Consider the following 17728-nt stretch of genomic DNA (forward strand, 5'->3'; position numbering starts at 1 on the left):
CTTTGTGAGATTAAATTAAACTCCAGTCACCACTGTAGTAGCTTACAGAATAAGCTACTGCCGTGTCTGCCTTCTCTTCCCCGTCTCATACCCTTGTTCACCTACTAGTGATGCCTGTATGTCCCAAATAATTACCTTCAAGAAATACTTGTCTCAGTGTTCACTACTAAAAGTAACTTTCTTAACTTCTATAAACATTAATTTCCTCATCATGAGAAATAATACTTGGATCATGGACTTACTATAAAGATTAAATGAGATAATTCTTGAACATGTTTAGCAAAGTGCCTGACACATAGTAGATATTTGTAAATTTCTCAAACTTCTAGTCCAATAGTTAAATGCCTTTCTAACTGAAGTTAAACTAAGTTTCTCAGTTTCAGGAAGAGATTAAAAATCCAAGAGCTACTATTTCCCATCCTTTACCTGATTAACACCTTCTTATGATTTATTACTCACCATTTAACCACAAAAGACACCAAAAGGAACTGGGATTTTGCATCCCATTCAATTCTTTGTTTAGAAGTGGGCTAGACCCACAAAGGAAGTTAGATAAGGTCCCAGATATCAACCAGATTTTCCAAAACAGACAGATCAGCACTGTACCCTTCTGACCTGGTGAATTAGGGGGCTATGAGGTTAACCATACACAAACTTTAATTCCTACCCCTTCTCTTTGCCTCTGAATGTACGATCTTAGCATCATTAAGGCTTACAACGAAGACTGAGATGCATTTAGTCTTTTCCTGTTCTACAGTATACCAAAAGAAACCATGAAATCATGAAAATCCACTAAAGTGTATATATACACCTTGCTAAGTACCATTTTATTTGCTTCGGTTTGTCTTTACTTGCTTGCCAAAATACACAGAGAATTTTGTTAGCACAGTGATCACCTATGCCAATTAGCTAACCAGAGGAACAGGTTACTGACTCTGGTGGATTCTCCTAAATAAGACTGATAAGAAATTCAATTTCTATCCTCTACTTTTATAGGAAAAAGTACTGAATATGTACTTTTTTTAAAAAACTGAACAAAAGTTGACTAGGCCTACATGTTAAAAAGGGATGCTCTGTTACCAAAACAAATAAAAAATAAAATCCCAAATTATATCTTGCTTTTTATCCAAAGTTTATTTCCACATCTCATATGTCTATAACCTTTAACTTAGTTCTTATCTCCCACAACTATCTATACAGAGGTGGTCAATTTAAGTCCAAAGCATCTGACTAAAGGTAAACACCATCCATACTGGGCATGTCTAATGGTTTCCATCTTTACCTCAATTACATGAAGTTTGAGGCTCGGGGGCAGCCCCAGTGGCACAGCGGTTTAGCGCCGCCTGCAGCCCAGGGCGTGACCCTGGATCAAGTCCCACGTCAGGCTCCCTGCTTGGAGCCTGCTTCTCCCTCTGCCTGTGTCTCTGCCTCTCTCTCTCTCTGTCTCTATGAATAAATAAATAAAATTCTTAAAAAAAAAAAAAAGTGTGAGGCTCGTACCTCTCCCTACATTACTGCCTATATATTTCCATTGCATTTACTTTTTATAAAATAATGACGAGATTCAAGAAATTTTCAAACGATTACATAACTGCTATACAAATATGGTGGTGCTGCTGAAATAAAATTATTTGTTAGGAGTTAAGACCATGATTACAATAGCTCAAAATGTTGGTCCATAAACTGAAGGATGGAAGTCAAGATTAACGCATAAAAAGGTAATTTAGCAATGTTACTATCTAAGGTACAAAAGTGGTAAAAGTCATACAACAGTAAAGTCTTAAGCAGCTGGTAGGCATAGGATATTGAATGTGGCTGCAGCACACTCAATCTTGCGCATTTCAGGGAGTAAACCATTTCTGTTCATGAACTTTCTCACACTATTTTCAGAAGCTGTATACTATGAATTTCCTTCTATTAGTCTAACAGTGTCAGTTTAATGCCATCCATTAAACTGCAAATATTTACGACGATTTTACAACAGGAGCCATACTCTCTGGCTCTGCTCAAAACTCATAGAAAAGAACTTAGTCCCTGATAACATTTGCAAAGCTTCTCAAAACCAATAAGCAATGTGGAGTCCCACTATATATCAGGAACATCTTTACTTGAAAAGTGGTCTTTTCGGGATGCCTGGTGGCTCAGCAGTTCAGCGTCTGTCTACCTTTGGCTCAGGGCATGATCCCGGGGTTCCGGGATCAAGTTCCGCATCAGGCTCCCTGCATGGAGCCTGCATCTCCCTCTGCATAGGTTTCTGCCTCTCTCTCTCTCTCTCTCTCTCTGTCTGTCTCATGAATAAATAAGTAAAATCTTAAAAAAGAAAAGAAAAGAAAAGTGGTCCTTTAAAGGTATTAAGGATGCATAAATTGTGTTTGGTCAATGGAATCAGAATGGGCACTGCTAGGATTCCCAAGATCATATTTATAATCTTTCTATTGTCGTCCAGGTCATTCTACCACTCCCTCACCCCAATTTCAAACCCCACATACTCCCACAAACACCCAAATCAAGTAATTATTGCCATGAAAGTGGAATGAAAGAATAAAGAGAATTCAGCATCTGTTCGTGTTAGTCCCCTACTGAAACCCCTTGGTGATAAAGTTCAAACCTCGTCTCCAGAGTGAAACACCAAGTCTTCACACGTGCCACTGTGTCTGGCCTCTTTCATCATCCCCCATCCCCAGCCAAGCTAATCTCCAGTTCCACAGGTCTACTTTCACCCCCCTCAAATCCCAACTCTCCCATTCTCTTGCTCATCTTTCGATCCTAGACCATTCCCCTCTGTTATTTGTACCATCAAAACCAAGGGTAGCCAGCTAATGCCACCTAGTGTTCCAGCTCACCCTAGGTGTCACCTTCTTTCAGAAGCCATTCTCATCCTTTATCCTGACTCTCCCTCTTCCATGACAGCCTGGGTGCTCCTCCATAATAGCCTTCTTAATGTCTAGTGCCCCACTAAATACTACAATCCCTAAGCCCCTAAAAATCATTTGCTCTGTTTACAGCTGTACCCCCCTATGCCCAGCAGAGGACTGGCATAAAGCACACACACACATATGGTGAATATATAATACAAACACTTAACTCCTTGTTAATAGTCTATCATGAATGCACACTGCTCATCTTGTTTTCCAAGATAAAATAGCTAATAAAATTACAGTTCATTGATTCTTTGCATGAAAAAACTGTTGTAAAAAAATATAATTTTAGATCTGGAAAAGGACCAGATGATTTTGACACATACCAAGAGATGTTCAAATAAGGAGAAAGCTAGTGGCAAACCCAAAAATGGAACTTAGGTCTTTTGACTCACAGGTCAGTGCTCACATCTCTATATCCAAAAGAATCTGCTCTGAAGTTATTCTAAGCAACTGTTTGTGTTACTGAATTCAAGATGGGCTGTCAAAGTATTTGGAGCTTGTATGAAAAGATAGCTTTTTCTTGGACTTAACAAAAAAGGTAAAGAATGCCCCCTGTGTACCCGCGCTATCAGCTCTTTGCTAGCAAGCCTAATAAACAGCAGTCACTGAAACTCAGTTGCCTTTGTATTCACCCAGCATCAAACAAGATCTACTTTCAAAGAGCTCCTAAGAATGCCAAGCTATCATCCCATTCACAACCAAACGTCCAGCATCCCCCCATGGAGAGGTTCCAGGAACAAGATGGTTAAAGGGCTAAAATGCAAAACAAAGAAGGGGTAGGAGGGAACTTTACCTAGAAGGAAAAAAACACACATCACGGGAAAGAAAATACATCAAAAGCCCTCTCCTGAGAGCCAAATGTGAAAGAGTCAACAACGTTGCTCCCAGGATCCTGCTCTTTGAACCACAGTTTTGCTCCTCCAGGTGATAACAGTTAACATTGAGCTGGCTGGCAGGAAGGCAGCATGGCTAATCTGCCTGAAACCATGCATAAGAAAGCCATCTTGGTAGGAGTTTGGTGGCTGCTAGTATCACCAAGAAAATAACAAGGGATCATAGTACCAATCTAACTACATACCTTGCAGAGCAGCTCAAACCTCTACCTTCAGAGCAGAGTTCACCCCCAGAGCAACTCCCAGACCCCACCTTCAGTCACCTTGGACCCCAGAGGATGAACCACTCACTCTGATCACACCCACCTTGTTTTAGAGAAACTTGCTACATACCAACTAGTAATTACAAAGCACAACTAGATTTAGTTTCTTATATAAAACCTTGCCCTTTCCTATTATATTTAGCCACACCACTTTAGTGGAAAGTCTCTCACAGTCTGTATGAGGATCTGAGAATATTCTTGCAGAACAGTCACATTGCTCAATTTCCATTCAAGCTCTTGTCTTCTAAGCCACTAAGGAGTTGCCTTGAATTAATAGTTTGCTCTTAATACATTTACAGGGAAGGCACTTTGCTGCCTGCAATTCATTCATACTCTGATATCATGTCATGACAACTACCTTTAGGAGTGGAAAGCTGTAAGGCAAGGGAAAAAAAAAAAGAAACACTATCACACACACATGCGCGCACATGTGCAAACACACTGCACACAGAGAATCGAGTGAGCAAAATATAAAATCTAAAGAATAAACCACAGCAAAGTAAAACTGCTTGTATAAGGCACCTATGATTATTGTCACTGCCCCTCTGCCTAGAGGTGTATCCTAGGGATGCCCTGCGACCCAACCCATACTTTTCATCTGCTGGGGCCACAATCTCATCATTGACTTTCAGGAACAAATAATCACTTAGTTCCTTCCTGACAGTGAAGGCAGCCTTTCTTTCCTTTCTCTTCTCTTTTTAATTCTGTTGAGTGCTCACTAGGTGCCAGCAACTAGAGATTCCCTGGAACTTCAAAGCAATAAATCTGAAAGATGAAAGTGGAAAGGGAATGCCCAAAAACTTAAATGCACAACTTGAGACACAACACTGGAAAACAGCCAGCCAAGGGCTAAGAAAATCTGACTAGGGCAGAAGTTGAACTGGCCCAAGAAAGGGGTAACCAATTATATCAGCAATTAAGTCAGTGAGGTTGTGGCCTTTAGCTTCCACAACTGAGGCAGAGTGAGTAGCAAATCACACAGAGGACTCAGCCCTAGATGCTGAAGAAAGACAGCCTGGCTTTTCCTGGTGTCTTCACAAAAACAATGGGGGCCCAGTTGTTGTTTCTATTGTAATCATGGGGCCACTCACAGCACCTACTGTGGCAAGCGATGATTTAGCAACCTTGCGGGTCAAGCAGACGTGGATTCGAATTCTAGATCTGGGGCAGCCTGGGTGGCTCAGCAGTTTAGCACCGCCTTCAGCCCAGGATGTGATCCTGGAGATCCAGGATCGAGTCCCATGTCGGGCTCCCTGCATGGAGCTTGCTTCTCCCTCTGCCTATGTCTCTGCTTCTCTCTGTCTCTCTCATGAATCAATAAATAGAATCTTAAAAAAAAAAAAAAAAACAAATTCTAGATCTGCCAAGGTATTAACTTTGAGCAAGTTCTTCTGTTCATTCATTCAATCAACAGACATTTATCTGAGCATCTACTATGCACTAAAGACTCTTCTAGGGAGTGCCTGGTGTCTCAACTGGTTAAGTGTCTGACTCTTGATCTCAGCTCAAGTCTTGATCTCAGAGTAATGAATTCAAGCCTCAAGTTGGGCTCCATGGGAGAAAAAAAAAAAAAAAGACTCTTGTAGGCACTGGGAATACAGCATAAACCAAAAGCTCTTGCCTTCATAGAGCTTAGCAAATTCTTTGAGCCTCAGTTTCCTCATCTATAAAATAGGAATAATATACCTACCATTATAGGTAATCTGAAATGAGGAATATAAAGCACTTAACACATAGTAAATGCTCAGTAAATGGTATCTTTCATAGAATAGAACTAACATCTACAACTCCCAACTAAAATGTAAGCTCCAGGGGATCCCTGGGTGGCTCAGTGGTTTAGCACCTGCCCTCAGCCCAGGGTGTGATCCTGGAGTCCCGGGATCGAATCCCACATCGGGCTCCTTGCATGAAGCCTGCTTCTCCCTCTGCCTGTGTCTCTGCCTCTCTCTCTCTCTCTATCATGAATAAATAAATAAAATCTTTTAAAAAAATAATTTAAAAAAAATAAAGTGTAAGCTCCAACCGAAGAGCTATCTCTGGCTCAGCTGTATGCCCCTGAGTATCTATAACATTGTAGATGCTCAATAAATATTTCACAAATCAATGAATAAGTAATCAATAGTAGCCATTATTATGATAAGTGATAATCATTATTCTTCCCCAAGTCACTGAGCTCTATTACCTAAAAAAAGCAACAAATCATTAAATTAAAGCCATTTTTTTTTTAAGTAAGGTGCACTACACAACATACCTTCAGACTTTTTTTCACATGAAAGTGAATGTTACTAAAAATAAGCATTCCAGTTCAAGGAATCTATTAGTATAGAGACCTGCGTGGACAGCTAATATAGATGCCTACCAATTGCTTTCCTAACCACAAAGTAAGGACAAGTTGAACAGGCTTCAGGTTGATCCAGAAGACATGTAAAAAGTTAAGTTAAATAATGGGGTGCCTGACTGGCTCAATTGGTGTAGAGTGCAATTCTTGATCTCGGGTCATGAGTTCGAGCCCCACGTTGCATGTAAAGGTTACTTAAAAATAAAATCTTTAGGGGTGCTTGAGTGGTTCAGTCAGTTAAACATCTAACTCTTGATCTCAGCTCAGTTCAAGATCTTAGAGTTGTGAGAACAAGCCCTGCATCAGGCTCTGTGCTGGGCATGGAACCTGCTTAAGATTCTTTCTCTCCTTCTCCCTCTACCCCAACTTCTCTCTCTTTCTCTCACTCTCTCACTCTACATCCCCCCAGAAAAATAATAAAATAAATATTTTTTTTTTAAAAGCAAGTTAAATGAAGTTTGGTACACATACTAAAAGACGATCAGAAAGGCTAAGCTTTAAAAAAAAAAAAGTACCACATAAACAAACAATCATAAAATCTCAATGGTTTAAAACAACAAAGGTTGGGATCCCTGGGTGGCGCAGCGGTTTGGCGCCTGCCTTTGGCCCGGGGCGCGATCCTGGAGACCTGGGATCGAGTCCCGCGTCGGGTTCCCTGCATGGAGCCTGCTTCTCCCTCTGCCTGTGTCTCTGCCTCTCTCTCTCTCTCTCTCTCTGTGACTATCATGAATAAATAAATAAAAAATAAAAAAATAAAAAAAAAATAAAACAACAAAGGTTTATATATTGGTCACATTATATGTCCCATTCCAATTGCTCATTTAGTGACTCAAGGACCCAGTTAGATGGAAGCTCCATCTCAACACCTGCTTCCATGACCATCATGGCAGAAGTAAGCACTGGATGGTCTCACACTGTAAATTAAATATTTTAGCATAGACATGACACAAGTCACTTCCAATATATACCTAGGAGAGAAAAGTAACTGGGGAGAACATTAATAATCTCTACCACAGGTGATACAAGACTAACAAGCTGTGGAATAGCAAAGGGATTTATTAAAGAGGATGCTCCAATAAAACAACTACATAGCTCTAAGGCTTTCAAATCCTAGACCTGGGAGGGTGTATAGGGATCATTTGAAAACAGTGACCTCAACATGAAGGAATCTCAAACAACATAAACCTGGACTCTGAATTTTCAGAGCAACTCTGCTTTTTTTTTTTTTTTCTCTCTAACTGTACTGAGGGTCCAGATAAGTTTTTATTTAGGAAAGACAAAAAAGTTTCTACAGCTGAAAAACATTTGAAAACCACTAATGTAAACCAAATCTTTTGTTTTACAGATTTAAAAAGTAGAAAGAGGGGAAAAATGGGCGGCCCAGGAAGTTAAAGTGACCCCACCCCACCTCCAGGAAAGCTCCAGAATGTTTAGCAGATGTCCTTTGACAGATTTGTTGTACCGTTGCACCACCCTCTGGTCTTACCCTTCATTTCTGTTCCCTTTAACTGGCACAACAGAGCTAGAGCCAGACCCAGACCAAAATCATGTCACACAGTAAATGGTATGGATGATAAGTGGTGCCCACCCTACTGCACTAAATAATGATTCACATCCCATTAGCAATTCTCTATATTACTCATTCCTTACTTCCTGGCAAATGTGAAGCCATTAGTAGAAGTTAATACTAACCTTCAGGAGACTTTCATTTTGTTCTCAGAAGATTACAGGTAACAGCCAGCTATGATTTGCTTTCACTCAATTCCATTCTCTTCTCATGTTCCCAGCTCTGCTCTGTACCCAGCTTTTCCTCCACTTTCATTCACACTAAAGCATTAGGTATCACATACTTAAACCTCAATGGTCTTCTAACCTCCAGTCCCTGGCTTTTTCAAATCATCGTATATAGCCCATGAAATAAAACTCAAAACTTTTCAACCTGGAATCCAGTTACCCCCTCAATTTTCCCCTAACCTACTTTTCCAACATTATCTCTGCTATAGTACTTATCCTGCCCAGCCAAAGGCAAGATGGTGGCATAGTAATGAATCCTGGATCTTGTGCAAATTCCTTAATCTGAGTTTCAATATTTTCTCCTATAAAATTGGTATGATGGCATCTACTTTGAAAGGCTCTTGAGAGAAGTAACAGTGAGAATTATGTTTGACTACAAGCAGCATATAGTGGCTTGCAGGTAAGGAGGTTATTTGTTTTATGCAATAAAAAGTATGGGAGGGGGCACCTGGGTGGCTCAGTCAGTCTTGATTTCAGCTCAGGTCATGATTTCAGGGTTCTGGGATCTAGCCCCACGTTGGGCTCCATGCTGGGCATGGAGCCTGCTTAAGATTCTCTCTCTTCCCTCTGCCCCTCTCCCCTAAAAAAAAGAAAAAAGTATGGGAGAAGTCAGTTTAGGCTGGTACTATGGCTCAACAACATCATCAAGATCACGATCCTTCCAAGTTCCAGCTTTGCTGGAATTTTTTAATACATGGTCCTATCTTTGTCGTTGTGGTTGGCTGTGGGCCTTTCAGGCATTGCACCCAGGTTCCCAGCGGCAGGAAGCAGAAAGGGGCCAAAGCTGTTGTGGTATCATAGCCAAATGTGTCATCCTTACTAAGCTTTCAAGAAAGCCCCCAACTGGGAATCCCTGGGTGGCTCAGCGGTTTGGCACCTGCCTTTGGCCCAGGGGGCGATCCTGGAGTCCCGGGATGGAGTCCCGGGATCGAGTCCCGCTTTGGGCTCCCGGTGTGGAGTCTGCTTCTCCCTCTGCCTGTGTCTCTGCCTCTCTCTCTCTCTCTCTCTATGTCTATCATAAATAAATAAATAAAATCTTAAAAAAAAAAGAAAAGAAAGCCCCCAACCAACAACATCCACTTATTCATTATAAGAACCTGAGTCTCATGGCCACTCTAGGCTGTTAAGGTCATCTTGGAAAGTGAGATGGGCTTATTTCCATCTCAAACAAAATTGGGGTTCTTTTAGTTAGAAAGGAGAGAATGAATATTGGATAAGCAATCAGTACTGTCTATCCCAATATTAAATTATATATTTTATGTAAAGTGAGAAGCACAGTGGTTAATAGCTCAATAAAAGTCGAATTGTAAAAAAAAAGAAAAAAAAAGTCGAATTGTAATTACTGCTATTATTATAATCACTATTGTTATTATTATTATTCATCTATCTTACCCTCTGGCCAAATGAAATAACTCATTATATCTAGATGTTCTTCTTACATTTTTACTAATATATATCTAAATGCTTTCTATATATCTCCAACATTATCTCTGCTTCAAGGTCCAGGAAAATGCCATTTCATCCAGGAAGTCTTTCTGATACCTACTCCTAATAATAAGCTCTATGGTGGCAGATCCCATTTCAGATAAAAACTCCTGTGTTCCTTATTCCATTGAGTATAGTCTCTTGGAACACAGTAGGTTCTAATAAACAGTGCCTTGATAATTTAAGTAATTCATGTACATATTCATACCCACATTTATAGTCAATCTTCTAGAATCAAACATGGTATATTCCTGAACTGTAAAAGTTAAACACACTACTAGCTTTATATGTCATAAAGCTTATTGTGGGAGTGAGGAGATGAAGACTGTATTCCCCAAGAATAAAAAGAAAAAAATCATAAAATTCTCTAAAACACCATACTTTTTACATGTTGTGGGAGTTCTGATTATAGTTCATCAAATATTCCCTCCTCTACTATGGGCAGAGTCTGCTTTTACCCATGGATGTTGATCTTCACTATGGGACATGCCATGTCCAAAAAGTTTTTTTGTGAAAATGACATTGCTTGCGCAGTTTGACTCAGCTATCAAATCCAGTTATCTGCCACGAGAGGGGTATGTATGTCTTCGTCTGCCACGAAGGGCTATCCCTTCCTCCTGGGCCCCAGAAAACATGCGGAGCAGACCAGAACGAAACATGCAGCCAACAGCAGAGCCACCTCAGGAGCTCAGCCTAGATCAGCCAAATCACGGCCAACCTAAAAACTCGGGAGTGTGAAAATGAATACCTGTTGCTGTAAATCAAGAAGTTTTGATACACAGCATAACTTGACTAATGTAACTTTTATCAATTGGTGTATTTTAGAATTTCTTACATATTAATTCACCTTGTTCCTTTTCTTCACACAAGAAAGAACAGATTGAAGAACCTGCTTTTGGTACACCCAATGATGTTTCTCCTTGGATCAACTGTTTTAGATATAAGACCTACAATTTTCATTAATATCAGTGCTTTTCCATTTTCCATTTGGTCTATTTTTCCAAAATAAGGAAAGTCACAATAAAGAAACTAAACCATTGGCTGGCAAGTAGGTCTCTCATATAACAGCCAAAATGTTAACTTCTTTGTTGATAAAAGGGGTTAAAGGGTGTCCCTAGTTAAAAAAAAAAAAGAAGAAGAAGAAGAAGTAGTAGTAGTAGTAGCAGTAGATTACACAAAGTTAACCTCAACCAAGTCAAAGACTATCTGTTGAGGTAAATTTATGGATTCCAACATCATATCCTGTTTAGACAAACCATGACCATTGCATTTCACCAATGGGAAGATACCAATAAGGCTTAAGTCTTAACGACTTTTTCAACATAATAAAACAAGAGGGCCACACTATTCCAGTAGAATAATTTAAAATACAATTATATTTAATCACTAATGAAATGGAGTCACTTTATAAGTGAAAGAGAAAATAAAATTCCAATCCCTTAGGAAAAGGAAAAAAAGCCAACTGAATGATAAGAGCATGTATTCAACCAATACCTATTCTGAACTCCAGCTGGAAATTTAAGGTATCAGTAAAAGTAGAATAGTGTGGATTTTGTTTTGTTTTACCTTCTTTTAAATAATCATCATTACATTTGGAACCAAATTTCCACTGGGCCAAAAGCTGACTTAAAGGAAATATATAATACCAAGGTTACCAAATTTGTCTATTGGTAAAGTGATGGCCTTTGGCCTTCAGAGTGGCAAGGCACACAGTGCAAAGACCATTAACATCGCAATGGATTCAACAGAATAGGCCCTATGTGTGCTGGGAGAGTCCATACTTCAGAATGGACACATACAGACAGCAGGAACAAAATTTGAATTCAAGGCCACAGCCAAGGTCAAAGGCTCTGGGTCAGAGAAATTTGGACTCAAGTGCTCACTCTTACACTAAACTGTGGCAAGATACATAATTCCTTTTAGCTTCCTTATCTGTAATTTGGGGGAAATAATAATAACCCCTACCTTATAGAAGCTCTGAAAGTTTTTTAAAAGATAGTGTATGTAAAATATTCCACAAAGTGCTAGCATATGCAACAGCAATAATAATAATAATAATAATAATAATACTACCTTGACAAAGCTGGCTGGTACATGAAAACCATCCTAATCAGCGTATTCTGGCCCACAATCTGTTCACAAAATAATGAATGCACGGCTTTCTATCACATCCAGATACAGCTTCTATAAGGTAACAGGATCAACCAGTAAATTTTCTACTGAATTCAGGAAGAAGGGCATTGAAAAAAATAAGCCTTTCACTTATAGAGAATTGAGGAGGAGCTGGTCCTTCCTGCTGCCCACACTCCATCCACCCATGAAAGTCTTGCTGGTGAAACCATGCTTCCGTCACCATCCACACACCGCCCTCCCAAACTGTGCAGGGCTTTTATTAAAGCACAGAGGCAGAAGACAAGATGGCTCACCTTAGAAGCAAACTCACCTCAAAGGCAAACTCTTCCACCCTCCAGAAAGGATCTGGCTTGACCCCACTGCCACCTCCAAACCGACAGCCAAACTGTAAGTGAAGAAGGCAAACCCTCACTTCCAGAAGTTGTTACACCGTCAAAAACTAAAAGAACCCCTTCTATTTATGGCAGTCCTAACAAAGTATGCTTGTCTGCTTCAAAAATATCTTATAAGTCCATTAATAGAGCCAAGAGCCAAGTACTACTGTATACTGAGAAAACAATGTGACTTTACAAGGACAAGAGTGACCATAGGAGACAAAGTGCCACACCCTTTTTCCCAAATAGCTCAACAGTAAATGGTGTCTCTTAGAAGGGAGCCTGCAATTCTAGAAAAATAGGTGAACGATTCTAAACCCCAATGCGCCCCCTCACCACTGAATTTCTTATACAGATCCATTTCCTTTTCATTTTTAAGCCAATGGCCTGAGCATCCCCAACTACTACAACTAGTGAGAAGAGAAGGGGGAGAGGAGAAACAAACACAAGTCGAGCATACTTGCTTCTAAGCCCATTTTCGAAGAGTTTTCTCCCCGCTGGTCTGCCCCTCACAGCTGGAGCCTCATACCTGGTGGAAACCAATGGTTAAGTAAAACCACTGATTTAAAGAGCCAACCAGGAAACTAACCATGACAAGTGGGAGCTGCCCTCCTCTCCCGAGCGTTGATTGGCTCTTGAGGTTTTACCGGTCCCCGTTCTGCCCACATAAGTGGCAGGTGTGACTGTCAATCACAGAGGGACCTGACAATTCTCCACTCCGGGAGTAAATTGCCTTTCATCCAGCAAAGGCAGGTAGCCGCCTAAAATCGATCCGCTCAGAACGGAGCAGACTCTCCCTCTCCGGCAAGGAGAACAGAGACCCTTAAGTACAAAATAAATAAGGCCGGGCCGACCCGAGAGTTTATGAGCGCTGTTTTATTATCCCGCACCAAGCAGCCCTTAATCTTCGCCGTCCTAAGATGATCTTCCAAAAGGCTCGCACCAAATCTTTTTTTTAAAAAATGAAAATAAAAAATTAAGTGCCACCTCCTAAGTAACCCCCCCCCCGCTCCTTTTCTTGGATAATCCGGAGGTGGGGAGAGGCACGGAAGGACTATCGTTCAGTTTAATTTCACATCCCTTCGTTTTCATGCACCACCACCCTCTACCCCTCCCCAGTGAAGCCGGCTTCATTTTCCCTGACACGGATTTCTTTTTTTTTTTTTTTTTTTTTTTTCTTTTTTCTTGACACTGTCCCCTCGGAGCCCACCGAGGCAGCCAGGCACCCCACCCCCCTGCACCGGGGCTGCTCCACCTTTCTCCACTTTGTTCTGCTTGGGGTTCCCGAGCCCCTTGCCCCTGCGAACACCCCACCCCTCGAGGCAAGAGGGGGGAAAAGCCGGGAGGAGAAGGATGGGGATCCGGGGAGAAGGAAGACGACGGCAGTGAGGGTGGCTGCCGGGGAGGGACTGCGGGAGGTGGCCCGGGCCGCCGGGGGAGCGAGCGGCCACCGCGCGCCAGAGCAAGCCGTGCACTTGTTCCAATCCGGGGGTTTCTCCATCAAGGCAGATCCGCCCTTAGGCCGCCCCGTCCTTCCCCCCGCCCCAAAAGCCCCGGGGGAGGCGGATGGTTCACCCCTCGGCTCCCCGCGATAACGCATTGCAGCTCCCCACGAGTGAGGGGGACCCGGCACGAGGGATGCCCGGCTCGGGCGCCCCGCGGGAACCAGGCGCCCGGCGGCCGCGGCCCCGGCGTCCACGTCTCACCTTTGCGATGCTCGCCCCGGGGCCGTCCCACATGGATTTTTACAACCTCACGTCGCCCTGGCCCCGGGCGGCCGGGAGGAGCCGGAGCCGGCGCCGGAGCCGGAGCCGGAGCCCGAGCCCGAGCCCAAGCCCGAGCGAGCAGCAGCGGGAGGAGGAGCGGGAGGTGGAGCGGCGCGGGGAGGGGGAGGCGGAGGGAGGGAGGGAGGGAGGGCGCGCAGGGCCGGGGCCGGGCGCGGGGCCGGGCGGGGCTGGCGGCCGAGGGGGCGGCGCCCGCCGCAGTCCCGAGACGCGCGCCCGCGCCGCGCCGCGCCGCGCCGCCAGGGCTGCGCTCCCGGGGCCCCCCGCCCGGCCGCTCGGCGCGCTCGCCCGCTCGCCTGCTCGCCGCGGCCCTGACTCACATTCCCAGCATTCCCGAGGAGCGGCTGGGGGGGCCGGGCCGGGCCGGGGCGGGGGCGGGGGCGGGGGCCGGGGCCGGGGCGCGGGCGCCTCCGCGGGGGGCAGCAGAGAGCGCGCGGCCCGGGCGGCGGGGTCCTCGCGGCGCTCCTCGCAGCAGCTGCCCGCTGGAAGCACCTGCCCGAGGCCCCTTCCCCGGGACTCCCTCCCAAAGGCAGCCAAGCACTCCTGGGACAGGTCAGGTGGCTTTGGCAACAGGGGCAGGGATGGCCCTTGGTGGAGAGGATGCAGCTGTCTTTTAAGTTAAGCTTTAGAGTATGGGGGGGGTGGGGGGAGGGGGGCGGGAATCAAGGTTCCCATACTCTGGCAGCCTCCCTCCCATTAGCTTAATCTTCTTTAGGAGAGTGAAGGGATTTCATAAGATTGTCACTTTTCTTGTTGCCCCAAGGAAAAGAGCGAATGGAAGATGGAAAAAGGGAGCAAGGAAAAAAATCATCATCATCAGCCTCATCGTTGTCATTCACTGAGTGACCCTTCTCTGTGCCCCGCAGCGGGTGTGCATTGCCCCCATCTAAGGTAGAAAGATGGTGTCTGAGTTCATTTACACACACACATACACGCGCCTCAAGGTAACGTGCAAGCAGGGTTGGACACCTTTTTTTCATTACAAAAGGCTTCCACCCAACAAGTCTGGAGCCCCAGCCACTACCATTTTATATTAGAAAGGGGGACTCCAAACCTCACTGGGATCTCCAGATTTGGTGTCTCACTGAGTAGTCAATTTGCAAAACTAGAGCAGTGATTTCCTTCCTGTCCTGATGAGTCTGCTGCCAGCAATTTCAGTGGCCAGATCTAAATGTCTCCTGCTGGGAAGCTTGAGCAAATGAAGCTAAATTCAGCCATGGGCTGTCTGGGTGAGCAGAGGTATGGTATCAGCACAATGACTAGGGATGATTCCTTCCTTCCTCCTATGATGGAAATTGAAATATTAAATGAAGGAAGTAGACTATTCAAATGCCCTGTTCCTTAAGCTTTCCTTTTACACATCTGGTGTTCATAGTTTTTCACAGACTCATCCCCCTTGAGGCCTCTTTGCCCTTACCTTCTTCTTTCTCTCAGTCACCAAGAAATCAGCACTCATTCTGTTGACCTGGATGCTCCAAGGTAAAACCAAGCAACACCTGTTGTGTTTAGTTTCCTGTGTACCGTCTTGACAGCCTCTGCTAAAAAAGCTTGTCAGATAGATAGATAGATGATAGATAGATAGATAGATAGATAGATAGATAAATGTTCTTTGTTGAGTGCTTTGAGAAGTCTTAAAATCCCTTATCTTTTGAAATGTGACCCATGTTTATTGACTACCTCCTATGTATACCACTTAGATTTTTTTCCACTACTCTTACAAAAACTCTGTAAGATATTTACTGTCTTTCAGAAAATCAGGTAACATACCCAGTTGAGAATGTATTTGCATCTATGCCTAAAGCTCACTCTTCTTGGCCACTCATTCTCTTTTCCTTTGATCTTTGGGTTCTAAACAAGAATCATTGGACTTCACAAGAATAAGTTGTTTATATACTTATGTACATTTTTACCCCCAGAGAGAAGATCTATGGTTCTCAATAGACTTCTTTTGTATTAGGTCCTTGAAAAAGTTAAGAATAATCACTTTAAACAGAAAGCAACTTTATGTAGTAAAACAAGGACTGGAAGTATTAGGAATCTTAAGTCATCTTCATCCTCTCTGGGACTTCGTTTTCTCATCTGAAAAATTAAAAAGCTGGCCTAAAGGATATTCCCTTACTGCAGTAAGGGAAACAGACAAGAAAACAGGCCATTACAATACCGCTTATGAAGGGACAAAGCTCTGGGTACCGTAGGAGCATACAGGAAGGACAGTCAGCCTTTTCCCTGATGGATTCCCAAGGAAATGTCATTAAATTCGCCTGCTACATCCACCCTTCCTGTCCCACCCTGTGCTCAACCCAGAGCAGCAGCCTGCATACTCTGTGAAGTCAACCACAGGAGATTGAATCTTTGGAGAACACCTGCCCCTGGGTGGGCTGTCACAAGCTCTCTCCACAGTATTTGAAACTGGGCCATTGGAATGAGTCAGACAGTGGGTACTGAGTGGTGAGCTTGTAGCCCAAATCAGAACTAGGGCACCCAAAACCATGATGCCAAAGTCACTGAGAAATGAGCTCTAAGACCTTTGCTGGTCAGCAGAAAGAATAGAGAGCCAAGTAGACAGAAACGGAGATTCCTAAAGGTCCAAAAAATTTGAATATCTAACTGCTTATTTGATAACGCCAATGTGGATATCTAACTGGCATCTCAAACTTGATTTATTCTAAACAGGACTCTGGGATTTTTTTTTTTTTTTTTTAGATTTTATTTATTTATTCATGACAGACACAGAGAGAGAGGCAGAGGGAGAAAGAAGCAGGCTCCACACAGGGAGCCCGATGTGAGACTTGATCCCGGGACTCCAGGACCATACCCTGAGCTGAAGGCAGACACTTAACAGCTGAGCCACCCAGGCATCCCAGGACTCTGGATTTTTATGTACCAGGTCTCTTCTCTCCCAAGGTCACCCATCAGATTAACGACACCACCCTTTATCCAGTTGCTCAGGTCCAAACCTAGAAGCGTCTCTGATTCTCCCTTTTGCTTATACCATACCTCCACCCCATCGGCCAGTTTTATCACCAGTTTTATCATCTCTGTCCAGTGTCATATCAGAGCCTGAAGCAAAAAGAAAATTGTGTACTCCCATATGTATTTTTCAAACCAAGTAGAAAAAATTAATAAAATATCAACAGTGAAAAAACACAACTATTCTAAAGCCCCATGTTGCCCCATATTTTCAGTCACTACGGCCAACCTTCATAAACCTGCCCAGTAGGTGGACACAATGGCCAAGTGGCCCAGGAACTGAACACTGGTTAGAAACAATTGTTCTTGGGGTGTCTGGGTGGCTCAATCTGTTTAGCATCTGCCTTGGCACGGGTCATGAACTCAGGGCCCTGGGATCGAGCCTGGTGTCAGGCTGCCTCTGATATCTCTCACTCTCGTTCTCTCTCCAATAAATAAATAAAATATTTTTTAAAATAAGCAATTGTTCTTATTGCACAATGATACAGAGTCATGAAACACAACCACAATAACCCCTCTCTCTTTTATACATATATACAACTAGGAAGTCGCAGGATTAAGATTCAAATTTATTACCAAAAAAAGACTCAAATCTATTTCACAAATTGGCCCCCTTACATAGAGGACAAAGAGAGACCAAAGGAAGAGGCAGACCACTTCTGATTCGCAGGTGGCAGGTTTAATAAGCAAGGGACCTTACATACAAGATTTATCTCCAGTGATTGCAAGATGAATAGATCTCCACACCTGCCCACCAGAATCTTGAAAGTTTA

General features: G+C 43.2%; 1 protein-coding gene across 1 annotated transcript in view; it reads right to left on the reverse strand.

Annotated features, from left to right (window-relative positions):
• ERC2 (ELKS/RAB6-interacting/CAST family member 2) overlaps positions 1-14046 on the reverse strand; it is a 907564-nt gene extending 893518 nt beyond the window's left edge. The window contains exons 1-2 of the mRNA XM_041762409.1: positions 13908-14046; positions 12138-12212 (exon numbers count right to left, since the gene is read on the reverse strand). The gene's annotated coding sequence lies outside the window, so the exon portion shown is untranslated. The remainder of the gene's footprint in view (positions 1-12137; positions 12213-13907) is intronic.
• Positions 14047-17728: the final 3682 nt, after the last annotated feature.

This window comes from Vulpes lagopus, chromosome 7, assembly GCF_018345385.1.
Source record: "Vulpes lagopus strain Blue_001 chromosome 7, ASM1834538v1, whole genome shotgun sequence".
NCBI classification, from domain to species: Eukaryota; Metazoa; Chordata; class Mammalia; order Carnivora; family Canidae; genus Vulpes; species Vulpes lagopus.